This window comes from Eucalyptus grandis, chromosome 2, assembly GCF_016545825.1.
Source record: "Eucalyptus grandis isolate ANBG69807.140 chromosome 2, ASM1654582v1, whole genome shotgun sequence".
NCBI lineage: Eukaryota > Viridiplantae > Streptophyta > Magnoliopsida > Myrtales > Myrtaceae > Eucalyptus > Eucalyptus grandis.
Genome location: NC_052613.1, coordinates 51,119,312 through 51,138,555, shown reverse-complemented (window position 1 = coordinate 51,138,555; position 19,244 = coordinate 51,119,312). Strand labels below are relative to the sequence as shown.

At 40.7% G+C, this 19,244-nt stretch overlaps 1 protein-coding gene and 3 long non-coding RNA genes across 4 annotated transcripts in view; 3 read left to right on the top strand and 1 right to left on the bottom strand.

The window, feature by feature from the left end:
* Nucleotides 1–19,244, top strand: part of LOC120290890 (disease resistance protein RPV1-like) — a 47,245-nt gene that overhangs the window by 17,913 nt on the left and 10,088 nt on the right. The gene's annotated exons all lie outside the window — the stretch shown is intronic.
* The window catches only part of LOC120290893, a 21,279-nt gene continuing 2,525 nt past the window's right edge, over nucleotides 491–19,244 (bottom strand). The window contains exon 2 of the long non-coding RNA XR_005548672.1: nucleotides 491–768. This is a non-coding gene — a long non-coding RNA (uncharacterized LOC120290893). The remainder of the gene's footprint in view (nucleotides 769–19,244) is intronic.
* Nucleotides 13,407–14,333, top strand: LOC120290892. The gene is made up of 3 exons (XR_005548671.1): nucleotides 13,407–13,546; nucleotides 13,629–13,702; nucleotides 14,189–14,333. It is a non-coding gene; the product is annotated as an uncharacterized LOC120290892 (long non-coding RNA).
* Nucleotides 15,294–15,627, top strand: LOC120290891. The gene is made up of 3 exons (XR_005548670.1): nucleotides 15,294–15,338; nucleotides 15,431–15,496; nucleotides 15,603–15,627. It is a non-coding gene; the product is annotated as an uncharacterized LOC120290891 (long non-coding RNA).

Sequence of the window (19,244 nt, the reverse complement as noted above, 5' to 3'; positions counted from 1 at the left end):
TCTGCAGAGGGTGACTCCGAGCAGTCTCTTCTGTGTATTCGAAGAGACAAATCGAAATGACGTGAGAGTTCGGAAAAAGGGGGCGTACGATGAAGGAATAAAGAAAAGAAACTGCGTAATAAGCAAGCTGGCAAAGGGTATCTTGCTTTGTAGTAGTGCGTCGCACATGGTGGTTTAAAGAACTCCGATACGGACAATTAGGAGCAACACCGGCGCATTTTGTGCTGAGGAACACGCGATCTATTAAAGTATCCATCGAAAGTACTTCTCTGTCTCTTTAGCCTTCGGCCTCGAGTTTTTCATCCTTCGAGCTTGCTGCTGCTTCCTTTAGGGTATGCAATCCTTTGCTCTGATACCAACTATTGGGTATGCAACCCTCTGCTCTTATACCAATTGTAGAGTGCGCAGCTTTCACTCTAATACAGGCTATGCGGAAGCTTTGTGGTGATAACACGAGAGAATTGTAATAGACAATTCGAGACACTTATTATACTAAACTGCGGTACAAGTATAACTCTCAAATAATGTCTCTTACACAATTATTACAATACAATTTCTCTCACACCACATACCCAAAATACTCGCACTCAAACTAACTAATACAAGCATACACTCAGCTATTATATTTTCCTTTCTTAATCACGGAAGGATAGCTTGCTCACACAAAGCTACTGAGGCTATGGCGCCTCTCTCTTAGAAGTTCACCGTTGCACCTGGTGACTTCCTATTCTGAAGCTCTCACTGCTGGAGGCTTTCCCTGAAGCTCACCTTTGCACCTGATGGCTTCCTTTCTGGCTTGAGGTTCTCCACCTGCGTGTGGTGTGATGTCCTCTCTCTGGCTTGGGGCTCTCCTTGAGTCTGCTCTGCCTGCGGTGGCTTGAGGCTGTTGAGCCTCTCTGAGACCTTTCGGTCTTGAGGCACTTCTGCCTTTGAGGCACTTTGGCCTGTCTTCAAATGCTTCACGTGCTGCCTTATTTATAAGCTGAGGCTGTCACTGCCTTTTGAGGATTGCCGACTTCAGTGTGAACTGAGAACAGCCACAACTTTTTCTTCACGTCCAAGTACAAGTTAGCAAGTTGACCTTGCTTCCTTTCTTCTTTTGACTTTCTTCCCTAGGAACTTGCGGCTTCTAGAGGAAATAGAGAGAGGGAAAGGCATGCCTTTCATGCAAGAAGTAACTTCTCTTGATCATTGTTCTTTGCGTCTTCTATTAGGTGTTGACTCCAACACTTCCATGGACTTCTTCGCTTTTCTCGCGCTGGACACCACGGTTCCCGCTGCTGAGAAATTTCACTCTGCATTCCGCCATGCAATTTTTAATGGTGCCTGGTGCTTTCTTCTTTCTCTGGCTTAAGTTGCGAGAGTGATCGAATATATATACATTTCGTATCAAACAGTGACAAGATAAACTTATTGTATAAATGATTTCTGATACGGTAATCTAATATAAGTTTATATATTCCGATGCATATGATCTAATACCACACGCCTAAATATGTTGAAACACATCATATCTGCGAAATTTAGGTTTAGTTGTAATCGTGGTATTCATTTTTAGTGGAGAACAATGCTGAGTTTTCTTTGAAAGAAGAATACTAAAGTCGGAGGTGGCCAATCGGCCGCGCCTGTCACGCTAGGCTCGGCACACTATTGTGTCAGGCCCAGGCACGAGATCTTCCCGTGCCAAGCACGTTTTTATTTATAAATAAATAAAAATTTTAATTAAAAATTAATCGAGGGGAATTAATGAAAAACACTCACCCAATTAAACACGGATAAAGTACAGCCTCATTTTCAAATAATCTGAAAAAAAATCACATTTACAAATTTCCTGATAACGATCGCACACAAATTACACCAAAGAGAATGTCTAATAAATTCAATAACTTCTACATTGTGTCCCTCAACCATGCGGATGATAAAGTGTCTTCTTTGTCCTCTTGTTCATGTTGGCTACTTTTGGCCGCTCTCATTTCTCACAATAATCAGTCATATCCGTAGACAGCCGTTTCTACATCTTTCGCTGTCAAGCTACGCCTGTTGTCTTGTATGATCCACTGGAATTTACTTTACATATTGAACGTTCTTCTCCATCTAGCTAGCTCTGCAATTGCTTGGGGGTTTTTTCCGGGGAAGGGTCTTGATGGAGACTAGGTTAAAGTGATGCCCTTACAATTCCTCCCAACCATTGAATCGTTGCATTTCGTCATCATCGAATTTGGCTTGTTGTGAGGTAGAGTTGGCACGTATATATTGTTGTCACGGAATTCACTAAACGAGTCCTATGATAATTGCACGGTGCCGGATTGAGTTAGGATGACTGGAAATGATTATTGTTGTTGATGTTGTTCTCCATTATGATGTTTAGAACATGTTCAAATCGTTGTAAGAAGAAAGGAGATGAAATTGGGAGAAAGTATAAAAAAAAAAAAGTCATAAATCTATTGTATTGATATAAATTCAGTCATAAACATTTTAATTGAACCAATTTAATCCTAAATCCTTTTATATTGATGCTGATTCAATCCATGTAGCCAATTTAGGCCAGAAATTGCTGACGTAGATATTAACCGTCATACATCATTCTACGTGGCATGGCTCGCGATGTAAAATGACCGACGCTTACGTTGACATTTTAAAAATAACTTTAATAGTTCTTTTTAATTCTTTTTTAATTTTTTAATTTTATTATTCTTTTCTTTTTTTTTCTTTTTTCCATCAAAGGCCGGCAAACACTGGGCAAGGGTTGCCAGAGCTCGTTAGCCATTGGATGAGGGTAGCGGCCAAATAAGTATACCCATGTTACATTTACTCCAAACTACCAAACACATGTATGATCATACCACATTTACCATAAATTGTGGTTCATCTAAGAATTTTTTTAGCGTAAATGTGGCATAGGGATTTTTTGTGACGCAAAAATTAATTTGAAGCAATCGTGGCACGAATATATCAATTTGGGGCTGCGAGTGGTGTTAGGCCTATTTTTATTTGATTTCAAATTCAACACTTTCATTCAAGTGCATGCTTATAATACACATTGCTCAGTATACACCAATTTTGCATAACGACTTTTGGGTAACTAGCATTACTAAATAAGTTAACACGATGATAAATAATGATAATGATAATTCGCAGTTATTTCTGTTTTGTCAGTGTGATACTCCATTAACGATAAAAAGAATGAGCACATACACAAGCTCCAAGCCATCAACGGTAAAAAGAATTGCAAAAAGAATTCCATCATATTCCGGAATGAAACACAAACTAGAAGTGCGTCGTTTCAACTTTATATTCAATTAATTTTGCATATTTAAATGATGTCTACAGTTTGCAACCTAATAATCAGTTGGAATTGCATGAGATTAATCACTCATGACTCGTATAAAAGAATACATCTCTTTCCCAGCATGCGGATGAACATGTTTTATATTCTGAGGTTTGGAAAATGGAAAACATGACCTTGACAGAAGATCATCCACATCCTTGATACAGAAGTTGGCAGCTAAGTATTCAATTTCTAAATCAATGAATGAGAATTTAAAAAATCGTTTTGGAAGATCATTTCATAAAGTGAAGAGCGTGAGTGAATGTTTAAATAAGCGAGCTGTATTCAAGCATCCGGGAATTCGCCACAATTCCATTGTCTAATTTAATCCTCGACTCCACTTTACATGGTGATCACGTTCATGACAGGGACGAAGCGGAGCTAATCCAATCTCTAGTGAAGAGAATATTGACTAAGTTGAAGAACACGCCCTTGGGAGTGGCCAAGTATCCCGTTGGACTCGAACGTCGCTTCGAAGAGCTGAAGCGGATCGTGGACGTTAATTCGAAGGGTGTCCTGATCTTGGGATTCCATGGAATGGGAGGAATCGGCAAGACAACCCTTGCCAAGGCTCTTTACAACAAGCTCGTGGTTCACTTCCGACGCCGCAGCTTTGTTCCAAAGATAAGAGAGGCTTCCCGGATGGAAGGTGGCTTAGAATCTCTCCAAGCCAAACTGATCAGTAATCTTACCTCAAGTAAAGAGTCGGGACAGCGAATTGAGAATGTTGGAGCCGGCATCGATCTGATAAGAAGTCTAGCATTCGAGGAACCCGTTTTCATTGTGCTCGATGATGTGGACGACCTAAGGCAAATTAAGGCGCTGGCTGGTAGTCGAGACTGGTTCTACGAAGGAACTCGAATCATCGTGACCACACGAGACAAAGAGGTCCTCCCGGAGAGCATAGTGAATGTGTTTTATGAGGTGAAGGAGTTGACTTCCCCGGAGGCACTTCAGCTGTTCAGTTTCCATGCCTTCGGAAGGGACCAACCGAATAAAAGTTTAAAGGGCGCGGCAGAGGAAATTGTGGCTCTGACGGGGGGACTCCCGCTGGCTCTGGAAGTGTTTGGATCCTTCTTGTATGACAAGAGGAGGGCAGAGGAATGGCAAGATGCATTGCAGAAGCTGAGATGGATTCGACCCCAGTCTTTGCAAGATGTTCTTATGATAAGCTTTAATGCACTTGATGACCAAGAGAAGTGCGTTTTCCTCGATATCGCATGCTTCTTCGTTCAGATGAAGATGACAAGAGAAGATGCTATATACGTATTGAGGGGTTGTGGTCTAAATCCTGAGATAACAATCAAGGTCCTAACAGCGAAATCGCTCCTTAAAATCATTGAGGATGGCATCTTGTGGATGCATGACCAAATAAGAGACATGGGAAGAGAGATCGTACAGCGAGAAAACTATGATCACCCTAGTATGCGCAGCAGATTATGGGACCGCAATGAAATCCTCACGGTTCTGAAGAACAAGAAGGTAGGGAAGACTGTTTTCCAATCTTGACTTGTACAAATGAATTTCTTAAACCTTAGGAGCATTAATCTGTCACAAACTTCTATTGTGGGTGATGCAAAAATCTTCTTAAAGTAGATTGATAACTGATGCAGCCTCAGTTCGATAGTTGTTTCTTCTCATATATATGTTGCTTACTTGTCCAACAAACAAGCTACAAATAATTTTGAGTCGAGAGGTTGGCAATGACGAAAATTTTCTTTAAATTTCTCAAAAGATGAGGTTTTTAAGCTTTTATATCTATCAAATACTTGCGTCGCTCCTTATTCACAAATTAATATATGCATTTCAGCCTTCCCATTTTGAGAACTTGATTTGATTTCGTGTCTGAAATGCTTTTATGTCAAATGGTCACAGGGAACAAGAAACATTCTGGGAATTGCCTTGGACATGGGAAAAGGGAGGAGATAAGCATTACAGATGGACTAAGGCAAAACTTCATTTTGCACCGCTCTTTTCAGTCAGCATTTGCATACTTCATAGAAATGTGCAAGACATGTTTTCCCTGGAAGCAAGACAATGAGGAGGTGGTGACTCTGCAAACTACTTGTTTTACACGGATGGTCGACCTTAGGCTGCTTCAAATTAATCATGTGGCACTGGATGGAGGTTTCGAGCATATACCAGCAGAATTGAAGTGGCTACAGTGGAAAGGGTGCCCTCTGAAGACATTTCCTTTCGACAATTGCCCCCAAGATCTTGGAGTCCTTGACCTCTCGGAAAGCAAAATCACTAGCATGCGGGAGAGGAGACATTCCAAAAAACAGGTATGTTATACGAAAACCTCATGACTTGTAGATGATTCTACTTCAGTGCTGCCTAGACCTTAGTAGCTGTCAACTATTTTGATGTGAGGAGAGTATGTAGCACTGGAGTCAACATCTGGCCTCGTGATAATGAATACCAAAGTACCTTCTATACAAGATTTGTGGATAATCGATGAAATGGTTATATCATTTGCATTGAATCAGACTTTTTCCTGGTTTACTAATCTTTGTAGAATAGGTACAGAAGGAGAAAAACCCATTGACACGGGTGCGCTTCTTTTCCTGTCTTCCTTCTTTGAACAGCTTCAAGAAATCCATTAAGTTTACTCGCCGGCAAAAGAACTGAATCATGCTCCTAGAATTCCTTCTGTCAGCTTGGCCTTTCCATCCATAAAGATACCAATTGCTTCGACTGCTTGCTCCTGGACTCTTTTCTTGCACTTGTACATAAGCAATTTATGTATATGTTCCTCTACTTTCCATCTTCGCCCTTTATTTTTGTCAAAAGTCCATTTCCCTCAGTGTTCTCTACCGTAATTATTTTGCTTCTAAAATACTCTTGTTGACAGTTGGCTAAGAAATTGTTGGTCATGGATCTCCGTTATTGCTACGACCTTACTGATATCCCCGATTTATCTGGGTTTGATAAGTTGGAGAAACTGATTCTTGTGTGTTGCAAAGGACTTCTGAAGATTCATAAGTCACTGGGTGACCTGACCAAGTTAAAATATTTGAACCTCAGTGATTGCTCCAATCTTTTGGAATTCCCAAGTGATGTCTCTGGATTGAAATGTCTTGAAACACTTGTCCTTTCTGGTTGTTCAAAGCTCAAGGAACTGCCGAAAGACCTTAGCAGCATGAGATCTTTGAAGGAGCTTTTCATTAATTACACAGCGATAGCGCAACTTCCTCAGTCAATCTTTCGTCTCACAAAATTAGAGAATTTCAGTTTAAAAGATTGCAGTGCACTGGAACAACTTCCTGATTGCATAGGAGAACTGGGTTCTCTAAAGAACATTGCTCTTGATGGTTCGGCGATCAAAGGACTTCCTAATTCAATAGGGTCTTGGACAGAACTTGAGAGACTAACTCTTGTGCTGTGCAGATCGCTCACGTCACTTCCTGATACGATTGGGAATCTCAGATCATTGACACTTCTTTTCCTTGGTAGCAGTTCGCTGACACAGCTACCTGCTTCTGTGGGTCACTTATCCCGGTTAAAAGACCTGTCCCTCGATCGTTGTAAACATCTAAGCCAATTGCCTGACACAATTGGCGGCTTGTCATCCTTGGGTTTGTTAGATTTAGCGGGAACAGGAATTGAAGAACTTCCTAGTCAGGTTGGGGCTCTGAGCATGCTTGAAAAACTTCGGATGACATCGTGTCGTTCACTTAAAACATTACCAGAGTCCATTGGAAATATGTCGAGCCTCACCGATCTGTGCTTGTATAACACCATGATAACAACATTGCCAGAGTCCATAGGAATGCTTGAAAGGCTTCGCACCTTAAGACTAAGTGAATGCACCCAACTCCAGCAACTACCTGCTTCGCTTGGGAAGTTGAAAAGTCTGGTTTACTTTGTAATGCCAGATACTGGTGTCACAGAATTACCCCTGGAATTTGGGATGCTCACAAGCCTGACATCATTGATAATGAGAAAAGAGCTGAATAGAGAACAGCCTCTAAAACATATCGTTCTTCCAGAGTCCTTGGTAAATCTCTGTTCATTGAAAGAGATGGATGCTCATGCTTGGGGATTTTCAGGAAGCATCTCTGATAATTTTGAAAGGTTGTCGTCCTTGGAGGAATTGAATTTGGGTCGTAACAATTTGTCTAGCTTGCCATCCAGTCTGAGGGGCCTTGTGCTTCTAAAAAAGCTCGATTTGTCTCATTGTAACAAGCTCATATATCTGCCTCCACTTCCTCAAGCTTGATTGAGTTGAATATGGCAAACTGTACTGCATTGGAGCGTATATATGACTTGACAAATGTGGAGGGTTTAAAGGAGCTGAATTTTACCAGTTGCAGCAATTTAGTTGACATCCCCGGTCTCCAGGTATTGAAGTCTCTAAGAAGTTTATTTTTGGGTGGTTGCAAAGCGTGCTTGCCAGCAGTGAGGAGAAGAATTGAAAAGGTGAAAAGACAACTCATAGCTCCCACTTTGAGAGATTATTTTAGTGAAGCAAAAGATAATTGAAGATCAGTTCTCAGTTTTCTCCCTTTGTTTAGTATGTTCAATCACGAATGCAGAAAATTTGACCTTAAATGTGTTTTTCATGGAAAATTCAGGTTGCTTTAAAGCATTTGTACCACTTGAGTGTCCCTGGGAGCGAGATTCCACGATGGTTTTCTCAGGAAATTTCTCATTTTTTCTGCTCCAAAGAACCGCGAGATTAGAGGAATAATTTTCGCTGCTGTGGTCTCTCTGGACAGTGTACACCCGGGAAACATTCCACTGCCAGAAGTCGTGGGCATTAAAGGAAGGCTTCTCAGGCTTGAAGTTCCAATACACACCACGGTGTTTAACCTGATGGGGGTCCCCGACACAAGTGAGGACCAGCTTTACTTGATTAGATTTCCGGAATTCAGGCCAATGGTTCGGATGTTAAAAGAAGGAGACAGGATAGATATAGTGCTGCGAGACCCGCCCTACTTTCCTGGCCTCTCACTGAAAAAGCGCGGAATATATCTGGTTTTCGAGAACGATGATGATTATGATGGTAATGAAGAATGGTTGGAGGAATCCCAGAAGTCAGTGTCTCAGAAACTGGCCAAGTTCCTCAGCTCCTTGTGAAATATATTTTTCTTTATCCTCATAATGAAGTGACAAAAAGCCGCTCTAAAATTCTACTTTAGAAACTCGTTCTAAACTTCTTTATCCTTGTTAGGTCAGGGTTCATTCCTATAGTAAAAGGACTTGTGTATGTAAGGTGATGATAGACCTTTTCTTGCAAACGGCTTTCGCCAACAGAAAAGAATAGGACAGCTCCGAAAGATATTTTCTGCCTTTCTCTTGCGTAAGACCAAATGATTAAGCACCAAGCCGCAAGTACTTACGCAAGGAGTCTATAATTACTTCTGGGTTTGAAGAGGATCATAAGAAAATAATTTAGAAGTTTGGATCACTTTTGAAAACTTGAGAATTCTTACTTTCAACAGTCACGCTTTCAGCAATTCCTAATAGCCATCCAACTTTTTTGACTGAGGCTCGGTTGGTTTGTCATCCTCAAACAACTTAGGGATGCAACAGCGATGGCTCCCAGAGTAGCGCCCAAAATAAACTAACAGATTTCCCACTCATCCAGACAAAAAGCAATCAGGTGAATTAATGAAATATAACAAAGGAATTCCTTATTGCCGCCAACCAAGCAATGGCAATGCAAGAAATGAGCAGCGAGCCGGTAATGAATAAAAGGTGAGCCACCATTATGAAGAAAAGCTTTGACAAGAAACAACGAACAGGAAGACATAACAAGACGTTTCCTGAAAAGCACGCAAGACTCCACGGTTTGGCAACCATAAATACACGTACAGAATGAACGTAAGCAGTATTCCTACCGCTCTGAAACAAGCGATACTCTGCATCTGGATTGAGTCTGAAAGTCTGGTTTCATTGCATCCCTCCCTTTGCTTCTTGTTCAGGGATGTGTACGACCCTTTGTCGACAAGAGCAATTTTGAAAGAGAGAATCCCACAGATCGTAAGTTTGCGATTCTTATAATAATAAACTCAAACAGTCTAAAAATTTCATTTCGCAGTAGTAATAAACGGAAAAATGTACATCCGAGCTAGTGACTAAGCAATGCACTGACACCCATTTGCTTTAATTTTTTGGTATTAAATTTTGGTATTCTAGAATAGAATCGAAACTTTCTGTGATCTAAGCAATTGTAATTTAGTAATAATATAAGTTGGAATATTGATAACCAAATTGGAAATATCAAAATGTCTCCAATTTCATGAGTTCAAACTCCAACCGATAGAAAGAAAAAAGAATCTGACGAAAAAGAGGGAAAATGTAGGTAATTCAATTATTAGATGGCTACGGCAAAAAAAAAAAAAATGTTAGATGGCAAATGGAAATGAACTAAAGAGTTTCTCATCGGATTGTCAAACTTCAATCTTAATTAACCGACCGGGTGATGCACGTTAATTGGAATTCAATCATGTTTTTGGCGATAGAGAGGTTCCCAAATTTATTATTGAGAAAATCACTTGCTTACTTAGCCAAAATATATATATATATATATATATATATATATATATATATATTTTTTTTTTTTTTTTCAAAACACTATTCTCAACACCACCAAAACATCCTCGGAAATTGCAAACTTTTGATCACTTAATAAGTACACGGAGCTATATTTGCTTATAATGGTAAAAGTCACCTGAAGAGTACACGAGTAAAATCATATCGAACATGTTGTTAAGAAAGATGTGATTCTTTGGTAAGTGAAGTTAACCAAGAGAAGGAAGAGAACCTTGTTATTAGAGCGTGTTTTGGATGTAATTGAAAGGTAAGAATATTGTGAGAATGGAATATCTAGGTCTTGAGCACCACCGAGGAGAACAAAGATAGGATAACAGGAGAAGCAAGGTAGACAGGAGAAGAAAGCAAGCAAAAGAGAAAAGTGATGCTTTATTGTTTTCCTTGATAGTTTGGAGAAGGGATATGTCCAATGCAAATCCTAAAGTACGATGGAATCCAAAAAAAATTAAAAAGTATAATTTAGTACTAAAGCTTTTTAAATTTGTACAATCGAATTCTTCCATTAGCATAATCAATTTTTCTAATGAGAAATATTGACATGACATTTTTAAATTAATTTATTCTTATCTTATTTAAATAATTATAAAAATAAACAATTGGGAAAAAAAAAAACAAAGGGTAAGGACTCGCGATTGGGTACTATCGCCGCCATCGCCCATCATTGGCTCGAGTGAGGCTCACCTAGACTAGGTTGAGGGCACCCAAATCTGGGTGACGCCGGCCCTTCTCTAGGTCCGCCGACCATCGCCTACCTTGGGCGAGGCCTCACCAATGATTGTTGCTAGGCCCGAGCAATGCCTTGCCAACTCCTCTAGCAATGGGCAGCAGGTTGCAGCAACGATAGCCCCCTACGGTGTGTCCCTAACCTACTTTTTTTCCATCTTTTATAATTATTTTATATTTTTTTCTGTTTTTAGTATTGTTTTAAATAAGATTTAAAGGAAAAATAAAAATAAAAATCTTGCGTAGGAGAGAAATTAATTTTTAAAATGTCAACTCAAATAATTTGACGATGTTAATGAAAAGACTCAATTACACTAATTTAATAGGTTTTAAGATTTAATTACATTATTTGAAAATTTTAGGATTTAGTTGTACTCTTAGCACAAATTTTTAAGCTTGTAATGCATATATCCCTTTAAAGGATCTCTGCGCCGAATCGAGCTTGCGTCCACCGTTGATTTTGTGCGCTTCACGCGTCCCTAAAGTTGGGTCCCATCAAATAAATGATTATCAGGAATTCGGTGGATAGAGTTACCCATTAGCCGAAAAAGAAAGACATGAAACCCATCTTTGTTGAACTTAGCATTAAACAATCTAGTGTAGATGAATGCGCACATGTGGAAATATTGAAATTTAGATATCGAATAAATAAGACAAACATGTTCAAGCATCCCTCAAGTACGTATTTTTTAGGGATAAGTGTATTAAAAATCATATTATAAACTATCATAAAAGTGCAATTGAACTTAAAACTTACAAAAAGTGCAAAAAGTTATAGGACCTGTCAAATTTGCGCAAAGAATTATTTCCGTCAATTCCATCCAACTTATTGTGTAACTTTTTTTATCATGAAAAAAAGAAGAAGTCATTTTGATCTAAAATTGATTTTTAATATAAATATTATTTAAGTTAAATTAAAAATAAGATATATTATAAATAAACAAAAAAGGAGCGAGGGTCGCCAGTCATACCCCACCATCGCCTGCCTTTCCAAGCGAAGGTTGGGCAATGACAGATAGGGGTGCAAGTCTCTCAAGTCTCTCCTTATTTTTAAAATTTAATTTGAATACAAATGATAATAAAAAGTTTTGAAAGAAGATCATGCCGCTTAAGATAGAGAAAATATTGAAAAAGATCATGTCAGCATTTTCTGTTAGACGGTAGAATTAATGAGAGGGCTCTATATATTAATTTGATAAATTTTATGATTTGATGATACTTTTTAGATAAATTTTATGATTTAATCGTGCCCATGATGAATTTTAAAATTTTTCTTTTGATTGAAGTGGATTTGAATATTTGAATAAAAAGTTAAGAGAGGCCACGTACTTCACTTCGGATTTAGTAGAAATCGAGAAAATATTAGGTGCGCCGGGCGCTCCACGTCACCGTGCGCCCCGCCCAATCAGGATACGACACGTGTCGAAACGTGGAGCTGGGTCCCACTTTTATTTTTAGTCTAATTTTTGCCGCGTCCTTCTCTCTCTTCATTAATGGCCGCGTCCTTCTCCCGCCTTTCGCATTTGAAGTGCCCTTTCTCTTCTGTCTTCTCCCGCACGAAGTCTCTCTCACAAAAATCTTTCTCTGCCTCCTTCGACACCGACGATCAGCACCGGCCGAGCGCCCTCCTCGTCCGGCCGTACTCGATCTCCGCCGCCGCCACCGCCACCGCCACCGCCGCCTCCTCGCCGCCCTCGCAGCTCCCGCTGGCCTCCAAGATCCAGAGCGGCTTCGAGCCGCGGAAGTCGTTGTCGACCTCCGCCTCCTTCGACGCCAACGACCAGCACCGGCCGAGCGCCCCCTCATCCGGCGGTACTCGATCTCCGCCCCCGCCGCCGCCACCGCCGCCGCCTCCTCGCTGCCCTTTTGCAGCTCTCGCTGGCCTCAAGGTCCAGAGCGGCTTCGAGCGCGTAAGTCGTCGTCGACCTCCGCCTCCTTCGACGCCGACGACCAGCACCGGCCAAGGCCCCCTCGTCCGGCGGTACTCGATCTCCGCCGCCGCCTCTCGCCGCCCTCCTGCAGCTCCCGCTGGCCTCCAAGGTCCAGAGCGGCTTCGAGCCGCGGAAGTCGTCGTCGACCTCCGCCTCCTTCGACGCCGACGACCAGCACCGGCCGAGCGCCCCCTCGTGCGGCAGTACTGATCTCCGCCGCCGCCGCCTCCTTGCCGCCCTCACGCAGCTCCGCTGGCCTCCAAGGTCCAGCGGCTCGTGGACAATGTCCAGGTTTTTCCAAAACGCTCCGATCGTCTCGCGCTCTGTTTTGGCTCCCGATTGAGTTGGGGGATTTGCCTGTTTCGAATTTTTGCTTCTTGCTTCTTGCTTCGGTCCATTCCTTCTCTGTTGTCGAGCTCTGAGAAGAGCGATTTCCGGATGCAGCTTGCGAGGCAGGATTTCTTGGAGCTGAGACAAGAGGCGAGCGAACTGCAGGAGTATTGAAGCTCGATCGAGTCACGCACTACCTCGGCGTTCTCGCCGACAAGACGCGGAAACTAGGTGGCGGTGCGGCATCTGTTGTGCGGGCGGTGTGGCGTCAGTTGTGCGTTTGACTATCTTTACCTGGGACTATTTTCTTGGGTTTTTGGTAGTTTGTGATGGACTCATGATCATCATCAACATAATTTCCGTGTTTGCCTCTTTCATTGGTTTGATGGGAAGGATTGATAATTGCTGTTTTTCCTTTTGATAACAGTTGTTTTTCTAAAGTTAAGTTTTTGCTTACTAGGAGGTCTTTCCATATTACAGAAATGTCCCTAATTGCCTTCTTGTGCAATATGCAGAGCAATTATGATAGAAAAAATCACCTTTTCTGGCGAAAGAATTACTTAGAATTTATACAAAGGAGAAAAGTTGGAGGGAGCGACTCTTGAAAAATGGCATTGTAAAATCATCTCCAGTGCCACCACGGACACGTCCTGAATGTGTGGGGACTGAGGAGGTACTTGACCTTTCATGTTTAACTCTTGCTTTCTGATGACTTTGTCAATACGATGCTAGTTGATGAATTGGTTTTTTTGTAGGATCCTAAGTGCATTATATGTCAGCAATATCAGTTGTATGTGATTGTAGGCCATCTGCTTTTGTTTGTCTTGAGGTATGTGGAAACTGTGTTCTGGTTTTTATTATCCTGTCAAATTAGTTGATTTGTAGTGCAAATACAAGCCTAGTACATGTGCCATGCAATGTCAAACATTTGCCCCTGAAGGGGATCTTGAACTCATGGAACTTGGATTATTCCACCTAGCCGGGCACATGAGTGAAAGCATTCATGACAAGGGCCTCTGTCTTAATGAAATACATCCTTAAAGTCATAATGTTAAAAAGCATATGATACGATTGAATTTGCAAGGAAAAATCTGATTACTGGTTCTAATTTTGATTTGTCACATTATTGCTGGTGACATATACTTTCCTGTCTTTGATCCAACATGGCACCGTAAATAACATCTTCTTTGGTTGGGTTCATATTCAAAGAAATGGATCACCCAATCATATGAAGTGTTTCTTCTTCATCATCATTTTTGGGCTTAAAGCCAGAATTGGTAATTCTCGATCTCATCATCAGACCCCTATTGTGCAGCATTGGCAACACATCTGTGAATGCAAACCCAGCAAACATTGCCTCCTTGACCGTCATACATTAGCAGAGTTAAGTGACTTGCTGCTCACTGTCGATAAATACAATGGTGAGGAGACTCAAAGGAGTAAGGTGCTCCAGCAAAGATCTTTCCCAGCAAAACAAGTTCTTCAGCGAAAAGGTATTGTCAGATACAAGACTTGCTTAGTCAATTAACAAAGAGACTGGATGAGGTATCGAATAAAGCATGTAGAAAAAAACAAATTGCAGCAATTAAAACAACTTTCAGCCTTGGTGTTCATTCTATAAATTTATGACTGGATGAGGTGTCAATCTTAAGCAAGGTGGATTGTCTCATTTTTATACTTACTAGGTATTATATGATCTTTGTTTTATGGAAGAGTCTAGCTGAAGTTGGTTTTATTGCTTTGGTCTTAGTTGTCAATGTTTTTTACTGGTTGAGTGGCAAAACTATGTACATTCTAGGAAATTCTTTCTACCAAGGTCACTGCATAATTGTTTGGTGTTGGAATAAATGTCAATGAAGAACAAAGTGAAATTTAGTGGGTGTTTAGTGAGGTTTGGAATCTGTGCTAATCTCCTCTTTGTTCTTTAATATTGTGCTGGAGTTGATTGTCCTTGTCAAGATTGTTATTTTAATTTGCCTTTTGTTCTTCAGTAAGAGAGAATGTTCTTCTGGATTATATGTTCTTGTAGGTAAAAGGTGGCCATGCTACTTTGGCTCATCTTTACCCAGATCAATGGCTGTTGCAGTCAACCGATGCTCTTAAAAATCCTTTCTCTAAGGATATTTATCAAAACTGTTGAAAGAAGGTGAACAATTTCTTTGGGCTGGTTTGACATGGATCCTGTTAGTTCAAAGCCTTTTAGCTACATGAAATTCTTCTCAGATTATGTGCATATGATTCGACTATGTATGAATGTACTTCAATCACATGCAGGTACGTACCATGGCAAAGAAGTTAGTCGATGTGCAGAGGTGGGCAGAAGGTGTAAGAAGTTGCCTCACAAAAATTGAAAATCATTCTCTGGGCTCTACTAATGCTTTGAGAGGGCAGATTTTAGAATATGTCACTGAATTGTTGAGTTTGATACCATGCCGTGTAACGAGCCTGGACATCTTAAATTGAAGGTTCTGAAGAAGATTGTGAAGTTGTGGCATTTGATATACCTTCACTCTGTCTAGTCGAGTGACTTACAGTAATTTGCTTAAAATCTGTACAGGAGTATGCTGAAGAGGCAAAGAAGTTGGCCGGAGAGATTGAATCAACTCTTTCGTCATCTTCAAAGGTATATAACGTGAATTTATTTGACCTTTTGATTAAGATAAGAGTTCATTTTGTCCACTTCTCTTTGCATAATTTATATTGTCATTATTTATGTACTTTTGTTCCAGTTATTGGAGTTGGAAAACCTTTACGAGAAGCTGTCGCTAGGAATCCTTGTCAAAGGAAGCGAGAAACTGGCACAGAAAATTTCTTCAATGGAGGTATTCTCTATCAGGATTGATTTTGTGGGTCAAGATACATTAAATATATCCCTACAGTTACCTAAATTGTCTCTTTTACGTGGTGAGAAAAATGTCATAGGTTTGGTCTCTACTCATCTAGAAGACCTATTTGCTTCTTGTTCTACAGTTTAGTGTTACCCTTGCTGGTTTGTCTAGATTAAAAAGCCATTTCTCTTAATCTGGTTTCTGCATGGTTCTCCGATTAACAACTGTTAAATTTTGTTCTCTTTTTTCCACCCAAGTGGTTGAAGTTGAATTGGGTTTTGTCCATGTTTGTGAGTGTGCACTCTGCAGTGTGATAATGGTGAACTTCTTAAAATATATCACAGTTTCTGTAGATAATGGTGAACTTCTTAAAATATCATAGTTAATTGCCAATATTATGGTAGTGCAGGTTTTGGCTGCTGTCATCAAGGCAAGTGCTTCCAGAGAGCATGAGATTCTTGCGGAAATTAGAGATGCTGTTTTACGTTTATTCGAAATGGAATCAAGAGAGTTATGGATACCATGCTCGTCTCACGTGTCAAGATATTGTATATTCGGGTCTTTGCTCGCTAGATCACCAGAGCTGTAGTTTATCAATGTAACAATTTTGGATATCTCCTCTAGCCTTCAAAATTTGCAAGAGCTAGCTTATGGGGCAAACGAACTGCACACTAAAGAACAAGATTGATGTTTTTGTAGGTTATTTGAGTTTTACCATTTTTAGTTCAAGGATTGTTCAATTTGAGCATCACTTTAGGGACCATTATCGAAGAAGTTTTGACAATTGAATGAGAGAATTCAAAGGTGAGGATTTGGATATTGATGCTTGTGAGATTTCTTGGCCATCTCCAAGAGCGACTTCTCTCTCTTTTAAATTCTCTTGAATTGAATAAGTTCCTCTTTTTGACATCCAACATGAAAGTTGTGGAAGATGACTTGGCCAAAGGTTTGTGTAGTTCGGAATGAGCTTTTGCGCTAGAAGACTGCCCAACTTGTTCCATACGATTTATAATGGTTTCGACCACGTCCTAACGAACGGTCCTCACACCAAAAACGATCACAAAGGTTAGAGTCAGTGAAGAGCTAGTTTGTTTGCAAATCGCAAGCTCCTCCTATCATAGAGGAACAATTGTCTATTCACATGCATCCGAAGCATAAAATATTGTATAAACCATTTTATACATGAGCCACAGATAAAACCACGTATAAACATCTTGTTTTAAAGCACCACATAGATAAAGAAAACGGTTTGGCTGATGATTTTACAAAACTCTAGCCTTTGAACATGAAGGGGGAAGAGAACTTAGTGGACACTGCAACATTATTGCTAAGAGGAGTCACCTTCATTACTCATAATGACCTTGTGTATATGTACAACAAGATAATAGTGAGCACACAACCATCTAACATCAAATTTGTGCCTATCAAATTTGAGCACGCAACCATCTAACAATCTCTAAAGCTACATGCATGTGTCACAGGCCGATCGATTGGGATCGTGATCGCATAGCGACTCAAGGCTATTTGATTCACCAAGCCAAGCCTCGCTTGATCAAACGCTCACTCGCTCGCACACTCGGATCATAGAAAGAGAGCTTCTAGAGAGAGGAGCTCTGAAAAGAAATGAGCTTTTATAAACCGAAATAGCTGGATGGATACAAATGAGGGAAAAGACACCCTTCTTATACTTGAGGCTCTCTAATTACATCCATTGATCTAGATCTGATCTAGTAAACGAGATCACACCGCCTCAACTACCAACACTAATGGCGGCTACTCACCACCGACATAAATGATAGCCATCAACTACTGACATAAATGCTAACTACCGTCTTTCAACATAAATAACATAAATAACAGAAGAGACCTTTAGAATCAAGCATAATGACGGTGTCGCCCGCCCTTGGAAACTTCTGGGAGAAGACTTGGTGGGAATCCTAGTGAAGTAGGAGATCCAAGGGTGAGTCGCGATCGTCCCTCCAAGAACCTCTGGGAATGGGCTCACTTTTGACCCGTGACACATGTACACACTATTAGGGTCTAGTCTACGATATGCACCTATGTCGAAGAGATTCCGCACCATTTCCAAGCAGCCATCGATCCGGAGTTCAATTGGCGAACTTCGATCACCTAATTACCAACGAGTCATCTTGCAAATGGTTCAGATCAGTTATACAAAAAAATACTTGAAGTGGTTTTAAACCAATATGCTACTCTTAGGGAAATCAATGAAAATTCAACTCCAGCAGGTGACCTTAGCTTTATGTATATGCTCCCGTGACAAGACACCTGAGAAATCCAAAAATGTGCAAGAAATCAACAGAAGGTGTCCGAAGAAAATCCCTTTGGTTTCACATGAGATATATCAGCAATTTCAATTGCATCTATCAAAAGGAAATCCAACTGCTCTAAAAGCAAGAGAATCAAGAAATGTGTAGCTAAGGAGAGGCCAGAGAAAACTCACTCTTGTTAAAGAATTCGAAAGTTCACCGGTAAGGCTGCCAAAGTGCCTAAACAACCAAGACTTCTGCCCACCAAAACAATTAGCCATCTATGGTGGCCTCTCTACAAGTTTCGATTCAGTGATGACCAGGAAAAGGAGCGAAACTTCTCTAAAAGTTCCGCTTCAAAGGGCTTTGAAACATATCCGTCCATTCCATACTTTGTGCATTCTTCATGAGTAGCGTGAATCACATCTGCAGTCATGGCCAAGATCAGTAGGTGGAAATTCGAGATATTTTCACGTGGCTCTGAGGATGACTGTCCCGGTAGGAATTCCTTGCTGGACTTTGTTCCATCTGTCATTCTTTTTGTAGCTTCAAATATGATCAAATGAATTATAGAACCATTAGATGCACGTATCCATTATCACCACCTAGTTGACATGAAAAGGTTATCAAAATCCATTACATAAGACACATACAAATCTCTGAAAAAATATACACTTTCTATACAACATTTGATGAAAAAAATAAGTGCCTGAGCAGGAAAACGCCATACCCATCCATTCCTGGCATCAGGATATCCATGAAGCAGGCATCAAAATCATGCAGTGGTCTGAGCAAAGCAATTGCTTTTTCCCCACTGTCCGTACAAACCACATCAGCTCCATATTTCCTCAAAGCTCCCTCGGCCACTCTGAGATTTACTTTGTTGTCATCCACGACTAGTTTTTCTGCCACAGAGAAGGTTGCGGAGAGACAGACTCGGAGACTCCCCATTGGAGCAACTTATTCGGTTTCAGCTCCCATGACGCTGTAAAGACGCCACCAGCATACTAGCCCTTAGAGGCTTCATGATCACGAATGGACCAGTAGCATCTGTAGTTGCACCACTCATCCCACTAGAGCTGATAGAATTAGATAGAAGAAACAACCGTGGAGACACCCGTGGCTTCATGTCCCTCAATTTATCCAGAAAGATTGCTGACAAACCAGAGTCCTTGTCCCAAATTTCCCATTCCAAGAGCACCATATCTATTCTGCAATTCCCACTTTGTATGGTGTGGAAGCACTGGTTCAAGTCTGCAACTACCTCAACATG